Here is a 15,790-nt window from a genome sequence, read left to right as displayed (position 1 = left end):
TAATTTTTTAAAAGAAATTAAATAATAAATTAATTTACAGTGGTGCCCCGCAAGACGAATCCCTCGCAAGACGAAAAACTCGCTAGACGAAAGAGTTTTCCGTTTTTTGAGTCGTTCCGCAAGACGAATTTCCCTATGGGCTTGCTTCGCAAGACGAAACGTCTTGCGAGTTCTTGCGAGTTTGTTTCCTTTTTCTTAAAGCCGCTAAGCCACTAAGCCGTTAATAGCCGCTAAGCCGCTAATAGCCGCTAAGCCGCTAACAGCCGTGCTTTGCAAGACGAAAAAGCCGCAAGACGAAGAGACTCGCGGAACGGATTAATTTCATCTTGCGAGGCACCACTGTATTGCGATTTTAGAGTTATACAACAGTTACTTTAAGTAACAAATTCAACAACAGAATTCCCACTCATTTTTCATCTTGAAATACTTACAGGGTAGTTTGGGGTATATATGTAACTTTGTTACATCCATGCCTTTGTTTTCATTTTTTCCTTAATTTATTTTCTTCTTTTCTCCACAGCATATCTCATTCCTGGACTGTGTTATCTTAAAACTTCAAAGAAGAGAAAGCAAAGGAGAAAACAAACCAGCAAAGAACGCATAGAGGCCTGGACCTCAATGTTTAGCTGTGGAGACCTGCAGGAGATCTCCAGCTTAGCTGTGGAGTCAGTTGGGCTTCCTTTCAACCTCAGTTTCTCAATCTTTAAAATAGGTATAGCAATAGCTACAAAGTAGGCCAGCTGCGATTGTGGTCAAAGTCTGGATTGCAAAAGAGACCTACATGTGACAACAATTTTTAAAATTACAGAGCTGAAAATTCAATTTTGTGCATGTATATGTGTGCATTTAGACAGATAGCAGCAGCAGTGTGCTTAGAATCATAGAATCATAGAATCATAGAGTTGGAAGAGACCACAAGGGCCATCGAGTCCAACCCCCCTGCCAAGCAGGAAACACCATCAGAGCACTCCTGACATATGGTTGTCAAGCCTCTGCTTAAAGACCTCCAAAGTAGGAGACTCCACCACACTCCTTGGCAGCAAATTCCACTGTCGAACAGCTCTTACTGTCAGGAAGTTCTTCCTAATGTTTAGGTGGAATCTTCTTTCATGTAGTTTGGATCCATTGCTCCGTGTCCGCTTCTCTGGAGCAGCAGAAAACAACCTTTCTCCCTCCTCTATGTGACATCCTTTTATATATTTGAACATGGCTATCATATCACCCCTTAACCTCCTCTTCTCCAGGCTAAACATGCCCAGCTCCCTTAGCCGTTCCTCATAAGGCATCGTTTCCAGGCCTTTGACCATTTTGGTTGCCCTCCTCTGGACACGTTCCAGTTTGTCAGTGTCCTTCTTGCACTGTGGTGCCCAGAACTGGACACAGTACTCCAGGTGAGGTCTGACCAGAGCAGAATACAGTGGCACTATTACTTCCCTTGATCTAGATGCTATACTCCTATTGATGCAGCCCAGAATTGCATTGGCTTTTTTAGCTGCCGCGTCACACTGTTGGCTCATGTCAAGTTTGTGGTCAACCAAGACTCCTAGATCCTTTTCACATGTACTGCTCTCAAGCCAGGTGTCACCCATCTTGTATTTGTGCCTCTCATTTTTTTTTTGCCCAAGTGCAATACTTTACATTTCTCCCTGTTAAAATTCATCTTGTTTGTTTTGGCCCAGTTCTCTAATCTGTCAAGGTCGTTTTGAAGTGTGATCCTGTCCTCTGGGGTGTTAGCCACCCCTCCCAGTTTGGTGTCATCTGCAAATTTGATCAGGATGCCCTTGAGTCCATCATCCAAGTCGTTGATAAAGATGTTGAATAAGACCGGGCCCAAGACAGAACCCTGTGGCACCCCACCAGTCACTCTTCTCCAGGATGAAGAGGAACCATTGATGAGCACCCTTTGGGTTCGGTCAGTCAGCCAGTTACAAATCCACTGAGTGGTAGCATAGTCAAGACCGCATTTTACCAGCTTCTTTACAAGAATATCATGGGGCACCTTGTCAAATGCCTTGCTGAAATCAAGGTAGCCTACATCCACTGCGTTCCCTTCATCTACCAGGCTTGTAATTCTGTCAAAAAACGAGATCAGGTTAGTCTGACATGACTTATTTTTCAGAAATCCATGCTGACTATTGGTGATCACAGCATTCCTTTCTAGGTGCTCACAGACTGTATGCTTAATGATCTGCTCCAGAATCTTCCCTGGTATTGATGTCAGACTGACTGGGCGGTAATTATTTGGGTCCTCTCTTTTCCCCTTTTTGAAAATAGGGACAACATTTGCCCTCCTCCAGTCTGCCGGGACTTCGCCTGTTCTCCAGGAATTCTCAAAGATGACTGCCAGTGGTTCTGAGATCACATCTGCCAGTTCTTTTAATACTCTTGGATGCAGTTCATCTAGCCCTGGAGACTTGAATACATCTAAACTAGCCAAGTATTCTTGTACTATCTCCTTAGTTATTCTGGGCTGTGTTTCCTTTGCTGAATCATTTGCTCCAAATTCTTCAGGTTGGGCATTGTTTTCTTTATCGGAGAAGACTGAGGCAAAGAAGGCATTGAGGAGTTCAGCCCTTTCTGTGTCCCCTGTTTGCATTTCACCATCTTCTCCTCTGAGTGACCCCACTGTTTCTTTGTTCTTCCTTTTGCTACGAACATACCCATAAAAGCCTTTTTTGTTTGGCTATTTGTTTGAATTCCTCTTTGGTGGTTTCCCCCCTTTTCCATTTTTTGTACACATCCTTTTTTAATCTTATCTCAGTTAAAAGTTCTTTAGATAGCCTGAATGATTGGTTGATTGGTTACCAAAAACTGCTTCTTTGTTCAGAGCTGATATAACTTCTGCTCCCACCACCCGCCATTAAAGCAGAAAAGCAAGCATGTTGGATTTAAATCCAGCTGCTCATATAACAATTGCCTATGGATCATATTTAATAGACTCATATTTATTATATAAGTATGTGCATATACAAAACAAAACCCAGTGTAATTTTTTAACATAGCTCTTTTTAATAAAAAAAGCAACTGTATAAGGAATACTGCTAAGATGTTTCCCTTTTCCACGCACAGCTAGATAAAGCCTATTCCCCCCCTTTCTCTCTCTCTCTCTCTCTCTCTCTCTCTCTCTCTCTCTCTCACACACACACACACACACACACGAAAAATCTCTCTTTAGTTACTTATTTCTTTTCCCCATGGTCAGGTTGGCTGCATCTCCAAACACTTGTAAGTACTGTATGTTCTGTCATATCCTGAAGTCATGCATTAGCACCTTTTCATTCAGCAAAGGGTGAGAACAGATATCTTTTGGCAGCTGACAGCAGGGAGCAGGCAGAGAGGAGGGGAATGAAGCTGTAGGACTAGGACACTGTGGTGGCCTAGTGGCTAGCATGGCTAATGTACCAGCTGTGAATAACCTCTTTTTTCTTATCCCATCCACCCAACAGATGTCTCTCTGTCATTGTCATGTCCTCAAGCTATCCTGGTAAATGATTTGTGCATTATAAGTGAGTCACCAAGGTGGCAATTGAACCTCTTCACAGCTCAAAATTGTTGATGTGTGCACTGAGAGTGAAGTGTGAGTGAGAGAGAGGGAGGGAGGGAAAGAATGAGAATGAAAGAGGGGAAAATAGGGAGGGAGGGGAGGGGAGGAAAGAAGGAGGAAGAGGGAAATGTCAAGGTTACCTTGTTTTGCCTGGAGAATCAAATGGGAGGGCAAATTAACTCCTGGCTCTGCTTGATCTTTCGGATCTCCTTGACAGAGGCAACCCCTTCCTTCCTCCCTTCCTACCCAAGCAGATGTAAATATCACTTTGAAAAATTAAAAAATGAAGAATGCAGCGATCTGTATTGTGTGCCTGCTTTGTACTGTGGAAAGAATGTTAATAAATATACAGAGAGGCTGCAAAGTTTGCCAGTATAAATAATGTAGCATTTCAAAGTGTGTCAGTAAATGTAATTGAATTTTTCAATGTAAAGATATAGTTTGGTTATAAATTGGAGTCATGCTTGACATTAGTTGGGCATTAGGAGATATTAATTAGATACTACTCACTTCTTTTCGGTTTCTTTTTTTTCTCTGTTAAATGAATAATCAGGAGACAAAAAAAATTGCAAGCATGCAATTTAGAGATTTTTTTTAAAAAAAGAAAATCTTGAAAGCAAGCTGCTTGGTAATTGTTAGTGGGGGTAAATAAATGTCTTTTTTAAAAAAAAACCTTGTCAGTGTGCCGTCTCAAACATGCTCTCTCCAATACTAACACAATATGGAGAAGCTAATCCATTATAATACTTTGTAATGATAATAAGATACGTTGAACAAGTAGCCCAGGGAAAAGATAGTAATAGTCACCTTTAGGCAGAGGAAGAATAGCAAGCAACTGTACATTTTTACAGAAGGCTGATGACAACATTTCCTGTGACTTTGAACTTACTTTGGCCATCTCTGTTCTGGCAACAGTTCTGCATATCAATCAGACTGTGATATTTCTTGCCTGACATTTGCAACGTAATGTCTAAAAATTTACTTATGTGATCTTTGCCTGCTGGCACCCTGTTCATATGTAAATATATTAGTCGGGTATTTGCCTTATGCTGGCAATGCTGCCTATAGCTCTTGTGTGGGGCTATCATGACCTCCATATATCTAGCAAATGCTGGCTATATTTCCTCCTTGTTGCTGATCATCCAGCAGCACTTCATCTTGTTAATCAGGCTGTTTTGTTGCCTCAGCTAAGCACAGCACTTGCTTTCCTTCCTTCCTATATGATTTACTTGGGTGGTATCTTATTAATCCTTCTATGTTTATCCACAGTGCATGAGTCTAGTTCCCAGTCTTTTACTCCACAAGTTTTCACCATGCTTATTTTTTTTTATCCCAAAGTCAAACAGGATTTTCTCCCCTTCACTTTTTCTTATGCCTTTTTTGACCTTGTATTGGGTCACTTATAATCCAAAGCACCCCTTCCCTGCTTCCCTCTCATGAAACCAGTATGACAGATTAGATACAGGTTGCAAAATCCCTTTTAGGGCATTCAAGCAAGGGTTTGCTCTTGAGTACTTTGTGGCTTTTCACCTCACAGCACCTCCTTCCAATGTGTCAAAAGCAGCTGGCGAAACGCCCTCTGTGTTTCACCAGTGGTTTTTCAAGGAGTTTGGAAGGGCCGCCCCAGAAAGAGGGAGTTTAGAAATCCTGCTGCATCGTGCCTGGGAGGAAGGGCTTAGAGATTCTGAATACTGAATAGCATATAAATGCCTGAAATAAACACCTCAGCTTGTGTTGAAATTGCTGACACATCTTGCATTAGCTGTAGTTTCCAAACTTGTCTTCAAAGGCAGCCCTATGTACAATGCATTGCCGTAGTCTAACCTGGTAGTAAAGTCTGTTGCATGAAAGGGTTCCTGGTTCACTTAGAGGTCCTACCTTACTCCTGAGCAGCATTGTAGCTGTGAATGGGACTCTGACATGCTTCTCTCTAGTCAGGATCTTAGGATTAGGATTGTCAGTTAGCAATGCTAGTTCAAGATACATGAAGAAAAGAAAGAAAGTTTTTGTTTTGGTAGGTTAGTTAGTTCACCAAGCACTGCTCCTAATTTTAAATAGGGCAGTTCTGACTGACAGATTGTTTTACCCTTTAGTCACAAATGGGTGGCTCTATAATTGCAAACCATGCTGAGGATTTTGCTGCTTATTTACACTGACTTAAAAAATATAACAAGGGTAGGGAATCTTTTCTGGTTAGCAGGCCCCAGATCCTTATCTCCCCACCCCTGGTGGACCAAATATGAGAGAAGAAGGGTGGCACCCATCTGGCAATCACCTGACATCACTATGACCTCAGGTGACACTACGCTTTGAAGACCAGATTCTTGGGACTTCAAAGCACAGCCTGGGAAATAAATGAAAGCTCATTTGATTCTCACAACCCTGTGAGGCAGCTTAGTCTGAGAGACTGTGACTGGCCCAAGGTCATCCAGCAAGCTTCTTAATGGCTCAGTGGGTATTTGAACCCTGGTCTCCCACATCCTGGTTCATTGATGTAGACCTTTTTTAATGCAATAACATTCTTTCATTAGTATTTTGAACATTTAATTGGAAAAGCATTGGCCTTAAGCATGCATAACTCTGCTTAGGATCAGGCTGCATGCAATCATTCATTCTCCTCTAGGACCCTAGGCATCTTCTCATCTCCTTTAGTGGTCTTCTCTTCCGCCTCTCATATATACACTCAAAGGTCCCATGAACACCAGAACTAGATGAAATGACACCGAGTGCATATGCAAAACTGTATTTTGCCTCTTCAGCAGGGCCTGACATAAGCATCTTAGAGCAATCACTTTAAATCATGTCTCAATCAAGAACATCCAGGTCTTCCGACATAGAAGATTATGTTGGTTTTAGGGGGAGAGAAGGCTGTTTTTGCCCAAATCCTGTGCTGATGCTATGTAATTGTAGTAAGGCAAAAATCCAATCGTTATCAAATGAATAACGATTTGGACTTCCAGGGTGGCGCCATCGGCAATGGCGGACTCCCTCTGATCTGGAGGGACTAGCTCCACACGAAATGGGTCTTTTCCGCTACGGCGAAGCGGGGACCCTTTCAAAAATCACAGGCGGATGAAGCCTGTGACCATGGGACTCAGCGGGCACCTTTAGTGCCCCCCAACCTGCAAAGGAACCCACTAACGGGCTCCGGAGCGAAGAGGGGGAAGTGGCGCGGTGCTGAGAGTCAACTGCTTCTTCCGTGGAGTGAAGCCTCACAGCCGTTGCCGGAGAGCGCTGCCTTTTTCCTGGGACAATTTGGCTTCTAAAATAATCACCCGTGAGTACTTAAATCTTGGACAATTGGACTTTAAATAAGGTCTTGTGAGCAGAAAGGAAAATTGGACTTAAAAGTTTACTTCAATTTGGCACTGAAACGGGAAGGTCTAAACAGGAAGTCAGCCTTCCGTTTCTTTGTAGATAGATTAAAGCAAAGACGTGGCAAACTAGAGCTCAGAAAATCGCTTGTAAAAGGTTAACTTTCATCATTTAAAATTGTTGAACCCCCTTTGGAAGCAGGAGAAGAGGGGGGATTTTTTTCGGACTGTTTAAACCTGCAGAAGTGAGTGCAAAATAAAGTAACTTTCCACCGTCTTGATCCTGGAGCGGGGTGTCAGGACTGACGTTTTTTGAAGCTCATTGACCAGAGACAAACGTTTTTGACAGATAGCTAAAAGAAGAGAAACATAGTGATTCCATTGTTCCCCTTCGCATTTTAAAGGAACAAATATTGACAAAATATCTGAAAAAGGAAACTTTGTTGTCAGACTTGTCTTTAAAAGAAAGAACAAATAGAAGTTTTCCCCCTAGAGAGAGACTGTGAAACTGTAACCAGCTTGCAGCTGTTACTGATTACAATCGTGGGAATAGACTCTGACCTTGCAGGACAATGTATTCAGAAGCTCTGTTGTGTGCTCTCTGTAAAACAAATGCCCTACTGGAACAGCTACATGAGAAGATGGACTTGATGACTGATGCGATCAGAAATTTTGAACAGGCAGTGGGAAATTATATGGAGCCCACCCAGGAATTAAATCAGGAGTATGTCCTGACAGAACAGATGAGGGAAGAGGATGTTGCTGAATCTGGGGCGCCAGAGATGGAGGGAGCTGTGGCCCAGCAGGATCATGAGCTTTTGGATTTGACAAATGAACTTGGAAAAAGCCAGATCTGGAAAGATAAAGTTTGGTTTGGTTTGGAAATGGGGGGTTGGATAGATCCCCCCTATGCAGGGATGTTTGGACTTTTCGAGTCTGGCAATGGGCCGTGAGATGTTTGGGGTTGTGGGGGCTCTTAATTTTGGAGGGACTTTGAAACATGTTCTTAAATACCATATGGAGTTTAGTGTGGACTATGGAAAAGGGGCTGATTTGTCGAGAAGGGTCAAAAACATTGTTAAGCTGGAGTTCCCATGAGTGAAAGGAGCAGGAGACAAAGGAAAATACAGCTATAAATATGAAGAAGAGCCGCGGAAGGGACATGGAAGAGAATTAAGGGCCTCGGATACAAGATTGCCAGGTTAATGCGCTAGATTGATGGGATAAAAAGGACTGACAAAACCCGGGACCAGGAGGAAGGGACGTTGGATGAAGACTGGATTGCCTTTATTTTCTTTTTATTACTAGGATTGTCTTATAAAATTGATGAATGTTAGAAAAATGTTGGAACGAAATTACTTGGCTTTAGCAAAAATATTTAAAGAATTATGTAAGAATATCATGGTTATGAGAAGTTGGTAAAAATAAGACTTAAGTTTTAAGCTTTAAGGTTTTTTATAGTAAGATAAGATTAAAATAGATTAAGGTAATGTAATGACAGAATATTATGAAATATGGAAAGGATTTGCTGCGACAATTAATAACCAGGATACAAAAAAAGGGAGGAGGAGGAGGTCAAAGAAAGAAGGTAATGACAGTTGAGGATTTGAGAATGATGGATTTGTTTTTGAGTGTTTGTGGTGTATTTTTGTTTTTTGAACTTGTATTGTTTGATGTGGTTTGTTTTTTCTTGTTTTTTCTTTATCTTTTTCTGCTTTGTTTTCTTTTGTAACTCTAAAAAAAATTTCAATAAATATTATATCAACAAATAAAACATACCAAAATACAAATTCTGACTGGTTGATGCTACAGCATAGATATATCATCCAGTGTCATGGCTATGAGGAAAGCTCAAATGGAACTTAGGCAAACACTCAAGGAAGTCAAGATCAGCTTAAAGGTTTCCCAAAAGGTTTTTTTAAAACAAAAAACTGTGACCATGATTTGCCAGGTTCAGAAACCATACGAAAGATTTTGTTTTGTTTTTTTATTTCATTGGTTAGTTGCTAAAAGATGAATTAGCAATTCTGTTAACAAATTCATTTGATATGCATCTCTCTGTAGCTATTGTAGTGGCCAAATTTGATCCCTCAAGCCATCTGAATTTGGTGAAGAGTTTATGTTGCCTATATGTTTCCCTTTGAACATAGAAAACGAAAAGATTAGTTTGGTGATTATTGCTGTGATTTATTTGTTGATTCACCTTTGGTTTTGTATTCATCATATCAGAGCTGCAGATTCAGCATTGGCAAAGCTGCCAGAGTAGAATTATCAGTCCGTATTTATCTGCGTACTGACATAAAAGTGTGTATGTGTAGATGGATAGATAAACAAGGTAGACAAATAAGCAGATAAATATAGCTAGGCATGGCCTTGTTCCAGTCTGCACATGGGTATGTGTTATATGCAAAACACATTCATACAGCTAATGGCACTCCAGTTGTTGTGGGCAATTATAATGAAAGCTGCCTAGCACTCATGGAAGCATAAGAAAAGAGAGTCCCTTGGTCACCACCCAAGGATGTCAGCTGCTCTTGCTGGGCTTGAAAATAACAGTCACAGCAATACTGGCTGAGCTGGTTTACTGTAACCAGAACAGGGAGACAAGGGAAAACTGGATTTGCTGAAATCAGGGGTTATTACTCAGATTACAGATCCCTTAAAAGTCCCTGTACATCTAACAATTTTACCCTACTCTGAAGCTAACCTACTGTATTGCTGCATGCACAGACTCTTACCCAGGGTTCAGTTTCATTGGAATGAGGGACAGTGGAGACTGTGGTGTCTACATGATAGATGGCTTTTTTTACACATATGTACAACCTAAACCTGGTATGTGGGTGGTGCTGTGGTCTAAACCACAGAGCCTAGGGCTTGCCAATCGGAAGGTTGGCAGTTAGAATCCCCGCAACGGGGTGAGCTCCCTTTGTTTGGCCCCAGCTCCTGCCAACCTAGCAGTTCGAAAGCACGTCAAGTATAAGTAGATAAATAGGTACCGCTCTGGCGGGAAGGTAAACAGCATTTCCGTGTGCTGCTCTGGTTTACCAGAAGTGGCTTAGTCATGCTGGCCACATGACCCGGAAGCTGTATGCAAGCTCCTTCGGCCAGTAAAGCTAGATGAGTGCCATAACCCCAGATTCGTCCGCGACTGGACCTAATGGTTGGGGATATCTTTACCTTACAACCTGAACCTACAATGGAGAGATAGCATCAACACCTCAAGAAGGTCTTGCTTCTCCCATAACCACAGACTTGGATTCAAACAGAAATCAAGCATGTCTCTCCCTTTCAGGCTTCTGCCTGTAGCCTGCTTCTCAACCAGCTCTCACACACCTCATCTATGGTTTAATCCTTCTAACTACAAGCCAGTTGAAGGAGGGAGACCCACCCATTCACCCTCTGGTACAGACCTATTTCCATTATTACCCTAACAACCCATTTGTTTTTTAGTCATTTAGTCATGTCCGACTCTTCGTGACCCCATGGACCAGAGCACGCCAGGCACTCCTGTCTTCCACTGCCTCCCGCAGTTTGGTCAAACTCATGCTGGTAGCTTCGAGAACACCATCCAACCATCTCGTCCTCTGTTGTCCCCTTCTCTTTGTGCCCTCCCTCTTTCCCAACATCAGGGTCTTTTCCAGGGAGTCTTCTCTTCTCATGAGGTGGCCAAAGTATTGGAGCCTCAGCTTCACGATCTGTCCTTCCAGTGAGCAACAACCCATACTTAGGCAATTACCAAGAAGCTGATCTGGCTATTCCAACAATTGAATCTTTGCAGGATCCAGGAATTAGAAGGGACTCGGGCATTTGCCTAACTCCCCCCACCTGGAAAGAAGGCCTCACCACAGTATCTTTAAGCAAAAAGAAGCCTTGATATCTGGGAAGTAAATGCTGACTAACAGTGCCTTTGTTCTTTTGCAACTTATCCCCACCCCACCCCCGCATAAAGCAGGATCAGTGGTAAAATGTAAATAAAAAACCCTAAATTGCTTTATTCGCCGTGCACATTCTGCAGTTAAAGTGAATGAAGTCTCCTTTGAGGAAACATCTGACTAAGCAAAATAATGGTTATGCATTTGTGAAAATGCTTAATGAACTCCCCAGTTAAAATGCTGTTATTTTAGAACCCATTACAATGTGTGTTAAATTAATTTGAGGCTCCGTGGTTGAAAAACCCTTTTCCCCCCCTTCCTTTTTTAATATACCAAAAATAATTGACCTTAGTTGCACGTGAGGGGGACAAAGTTCCTACACGGTCAGGAATGTTGGCAGTAAAGCCGAATGCAGGACTCCACTAGTGGAGGAGTAAGCTTTTCACAAATCTTGTCTCCATAATCATTTGTCTAGTGTCAGTTCAAAGTCAGGGAACTTGCCAAAGATCAAACACATTTTTTTTCTTTAAACAGTGCATATTGTAAATGTTCTGGCTGGCATTCATTTTCTGTTTCTTCCTGTTCTAAAACATACATATTTACTATGCCTGCAATGTTTGGGGTTATATCTTATAGGCTGAAGGAAAATGTATCGCTTGTCCACAGAGTAAAATATTTCAAATAATGGTATGCAATTCTCAGCTACTAGGAGCTGAGGGAAAAAAATCAATGGGGGGGGGGGGGAGGAACCCAACCCAAAAACGTTGGGATGTACAGTGGTTTATGAATTTAATCTGTTCTGGGAGTTTGTCCAACTCCCGAAACCGTTTGAAAACCAAGGCGCAGCTTCCGATTGGCTGCAGAAGCTTCCAATCCAATGACATTTGGCTACCAAAAAACACCTGCAAACCAGTTTGCAGCGTTCTAGAACTGATTTGTTCGACAACTAAGCTGTCAGGAACCAAGTTACCAGTGTATAGAAAGCTTAAACACTAGATACCAATCTCAATTGTCCTTTAGCTGAATTTTACTGATTGTTCTGTCCAAGCAGTTGTGTCAATCAGTGTACTGAGGACTCAGCTAGATTGGTAAAGAAAAAGCAATTTATATGTGTTCTATATGTAACAGAACACTGTGCCACCAGATGGTGCTGTGGACTCCCATTTTTCCATACTGGATTTCCCTGTTTAGATTTACAACACATTTAACTGAAACGCTTCTTTGATGTGTCTAGATCCAGCCTTAGAAACATTTATGCCTCACTGATGTTCCTATGCAAAATCTGGGTATGGAATACTAAGTAGAGCAAAATAATAATAGTAACTTTGGACCTAGAGTATTTAACTCCTGATCCATGTGTGCTCTGATGCCCCATGTTACTGAGGTCACTTGTCTCTGCTATTCCCAAGATGCATTTTAAAAGGGAATCTCAGGAGAGAAGCTGCTAACAAGAGAGGGAAAGTACTCATGTTATTGACTAGGTCCAAGGAGAGCCTTTACTCCATTTCCCAAGGGTGTTCTCTTACTAGGCAGCCATTTCAAATATATAGAGAGTACTTAACTAGAGAATAGATTGTATTAAAAGGGTAGCAATATGAGAAGTGTATCAGTAAACTGAGAGTACAGGATCCAAAATGTTGAGAGGTGTAGTTTGTTAAGGGTGTTGAGAGTTGTTAGGAGGCCCCATTCCCTTCGCAGAGCTTAAATTCCCAGAAAAGGGATTGTTGGTGAAACAATTTACAGATTTACATATAAGCTAAACAAGTTATAGCTTAGGGCCCCACTCTCTTGGGGGGCCCCAAAAAAAATTAAGGAAAAAAAACTGGATGTACATTTCCAAAATGTAAGATAAAAAACAAATAAAATAAAACCTACATACAGCAACAGCAGCAAATAGCTTTAGAAACCCATTAGGTCCATAAATTACCGTATTTTTTGCTCCACAAGGCACACTTTTTTCCTCCTAAAAAGTAAGGGGAAATGTCTGTGCGTCTTATAGAGCGAATGCATGGTCCCTGGAGACGAATTGTCCAGGGGCAAAAAGCAGATTGTTCTTTTTTTTTTTTTTTTTAGAAAGAGGGAAGGAGGTGTTTAAACAAAGCCGCTGAGCAGCTGATCGGCAAGTGATCGAGAGGGAGATAAGGGACACTATTGATAAAGGAGGCTGCCTGGGAGTGGGGAGGTAAAAGCCCATGGATCCTCAGGATTTTTGCATTGGGTCACTCCAAATTCACCATCCGATCACATAGCATGTCCATGGCTATAGCCTGCACCAAAAAATCACGCATCCACTGTTTCATGGGGCCGCAATGGTGCAAAAACGTGGTTACAAAGCATGAATCCACATGGATCCTCAGGATTTTTGCACTGGGCTACCCCAAACTCACCATCAAATCACATGTCTGCGGCCACAGCATGAACCACAAAAATCATACATCTACTGTTTCGTTCAGAATATTTTTTTCTCTTGTTTTCCTCCTCTAAAAACTACTATGGTCAGGTGCGTCTTATGGAGTGAAAAATATGGTGCCATATAGAATATTTTCAACACAAAAACCAGCAACAATTTGTTGTTTACAAAGGACAGCTGGACATATAAAGGGCCCCATTACCTTCAGTAGCTTAGGGCCTCATCAAACCTAAATCCGGCCCTGGTTAAGCCGCTCTGAGAAGTGTAGCTCTGTGAGGGAAACAGAAGTCTCCTAACAACTCTTGGCACCCTTAACAAACTATGGTTCCCAGGATTCTTGGGGGAAGTCATAACTGTTTAAAGTGGTATGATACTGCTTTAAATGTAGAGTGCAGATGGAGCCAGCCTCTAGATACCTTGATTTACCAATGCAGCTTGTTCCAACAGTGGGATGGGAGCCCTTTGGACACCCTCAAAAGGACAACAAATAAATCTCTTTTCCACCTTGGCTCAGAGGGTGATGTTGAGTTTCCATGCAAGATCTTAGGGATTACAGTGGTACCTCGGGTTAAGGACTTAATTCGTTCCGGAGGTCCGTTCTTAACCTGAAACTGTTCTTAACCTGAAGCACCACCTTAGCTAATGGGGCCTCCTGCTGCTGCCGTGCTGCCGGAGCATGATTTCTGTTCTCATCCTGAAGCAAAGTTCTTAACCCGAGGTACTATCTCTGGGTTAACGGAGTCTGTAACCTGAAGCGTATGTAACCCGAGGTACCACTGTATAGATTATTCATATTGTGCCATGAACACATTCTACAAAAATGACAAATAATACTTTATCTTCTTTTCTCAGTCCAGCACTAAGATTTGACCTTGCCACCAACTTGAGCCATGTCACCCGGACCTTGCCTCCGAGGCAATTCCCAACCTCAGTGAATTCTGCAATGATCCTGTTCCCAACCTGACCACCCACATTAGAATGAGATTACTGACAGGTACAAAAAAAGTGTTTCCTAATGAAGTCTAGCATATGCACTAAGGTCATGGAGGAGGGAGAGTACCTCAATCTTTGAAGTCATTTGCAATTAGGGGGAGAAGTAATTGAATTGGATTCCTCTGCTATCTCCTCCTTCCATTTCTATCTCTCACACATGGACATTACCTATGACCCCCTATGAAATATTAATAAAATGCAGATTTTAAATATTAAAGCTTTACATTCATGTTAATGAGTACTGTCAATCAGTTGAGGCTAAACATGTAGCTAATTTCAGAGTTAAGATTCGATGTTCAAAATTATCTTATCAGTGGGGGTTGGGGACTGCAAATCTAGAGGTGAGAAAAATAATGATCTCTCTCCTTTCAGAAGCTCACAAGAACTGATACCGATGCCATTAACATGTTGTTAAAAATATTGTTGTTTTTAAAAAGCTATTTCCAAAAGTGGTGTTTGCTCAGCAGTGATCAATTAAGAATGCTAATGTTCGTGCATCAAAGATGGTTATTTTTCCTTGCGTTGGTAAAAGGTTGTATATTAGAGAGATAAGTTACAGTTTTGTTAAATGGAAATAATAATGTGAATACTGTACTGTTTTCACCCGTATCTAACAGATTAATTGCAAGAAAGTGGAAGAGACAAAGAGATAAATGCATTTTATTTTCGCATTTCTGTATGGCACTCCAAACAGTAAGTTCAGAAATATTAAAATTATTTATCAGTCTTCATATTTTAGTCATGCACGAAAATGTCTTTATCCTTAAGGCAGGCACATGCTTATTTGTATATCGACTCATATGTTATGTAAGTGGAACTCTAAATAGATATTGTGTAATAATGTTCTGAAGTCTTTCACAATTTTGTATTTCCCCATCCCCGAATGACAAGAATTCAGTTTGCTTGAGTTATCAGCTAACAACGTCTTCAGATACTGGATATTATATGCCTTTCGGCATATACGCTAGAATAGCTGTGTTGGGTGGTATTGGCACCCAAGTGGAAGCATGGGGGATGAACGAGGACAACTGAGAATTTGGGACAATTGCACAAATCTATCACCATTTTGAAGAACAACGACTGTATGCAAAATAGTTGGCAATGAGACAGGGGCAAAGTTTGCACATAACATGAACACAAACCATGGTTTGTATTGTGTGCACAAGTGTATGGGTTCCTGGACCGAAGACTGTGGAAGTAGCACTCCAGCTGCTGCCATCTTACCTGGGGTTAAACTGTGTTGCTCAGGGCTTAAGCCATGATTTGACTAACATGTCTGCTGAATCTGGGTTCATGATTTGTCCCTTTGGTACAAACAATGAGCAGCACACCAAGAGCAAATCCACCTGTGAAGCCAACCCATGGCTTAATCTTGGGTAGCACAGCAGCAGATGGACCAGAGAAGGAGTGCAGCAGCCATGATCTCTTCCTCAGAACCACCAGGCTTCCACTTGCATGTTAAGTCATGGTTTGGTTTAGCACTCCATGTGAACCAGGTCAATCTATATTTTGGCCTTAGTGATGGCTCAGCAGTGGATGTTTGAGGCCAGGCTTTGTATTGAGTGTGTGAAAGCATCATCAGTATTAAATAATGGAATTGTAAGATTTATTCAACATAGACAAAAATGTGAACTTGGTCTTCAAGCAAGGAATTCAC

General features: G+C 41.6%; 1 long non-coding RNA gene across 2 annotated transcripts in view; it reads left to right on the top strand.

Annotated features, from left to right (window-relative positions):
* LOC310688738 overlaps positions 1 to 15,790 on the top strand; it is a 474,996-nt gene that overhangs the window by 367,334 nt on the left and 91,872 nt on the right. For both annotated transcript variants that reach the window (XR_014517114.1, XR_014517115.1), the window contains 3 exons: positions 521 to 712; positions 13,993 to 14,134; positions 14,751 to 14,826. This is a non-coding gene — a long non-coding RNA (uncharacterized lncRNA). The remainder of the gene's footprint in view (positions 1 to 520; positions 713 to 13,992; positions 14,135 to 14,750; positions 14,827 to 15,790) is intronic.

This window comes from Podarcis liolepis, assembly GCF_965112155.1.
Source record: "Podarcis liolepis genome assembly, chromosome: 11".
Classification (NCBI taxonomy): Eukaryota; Metazoa; Chordata; class Lepidosauria; order Squamata; family Lacertidae; genus Podarcis; species Podarcis liolepis.
This window is presented reverse-complemented; position numbering and strand designations above follow the sequence as displayed.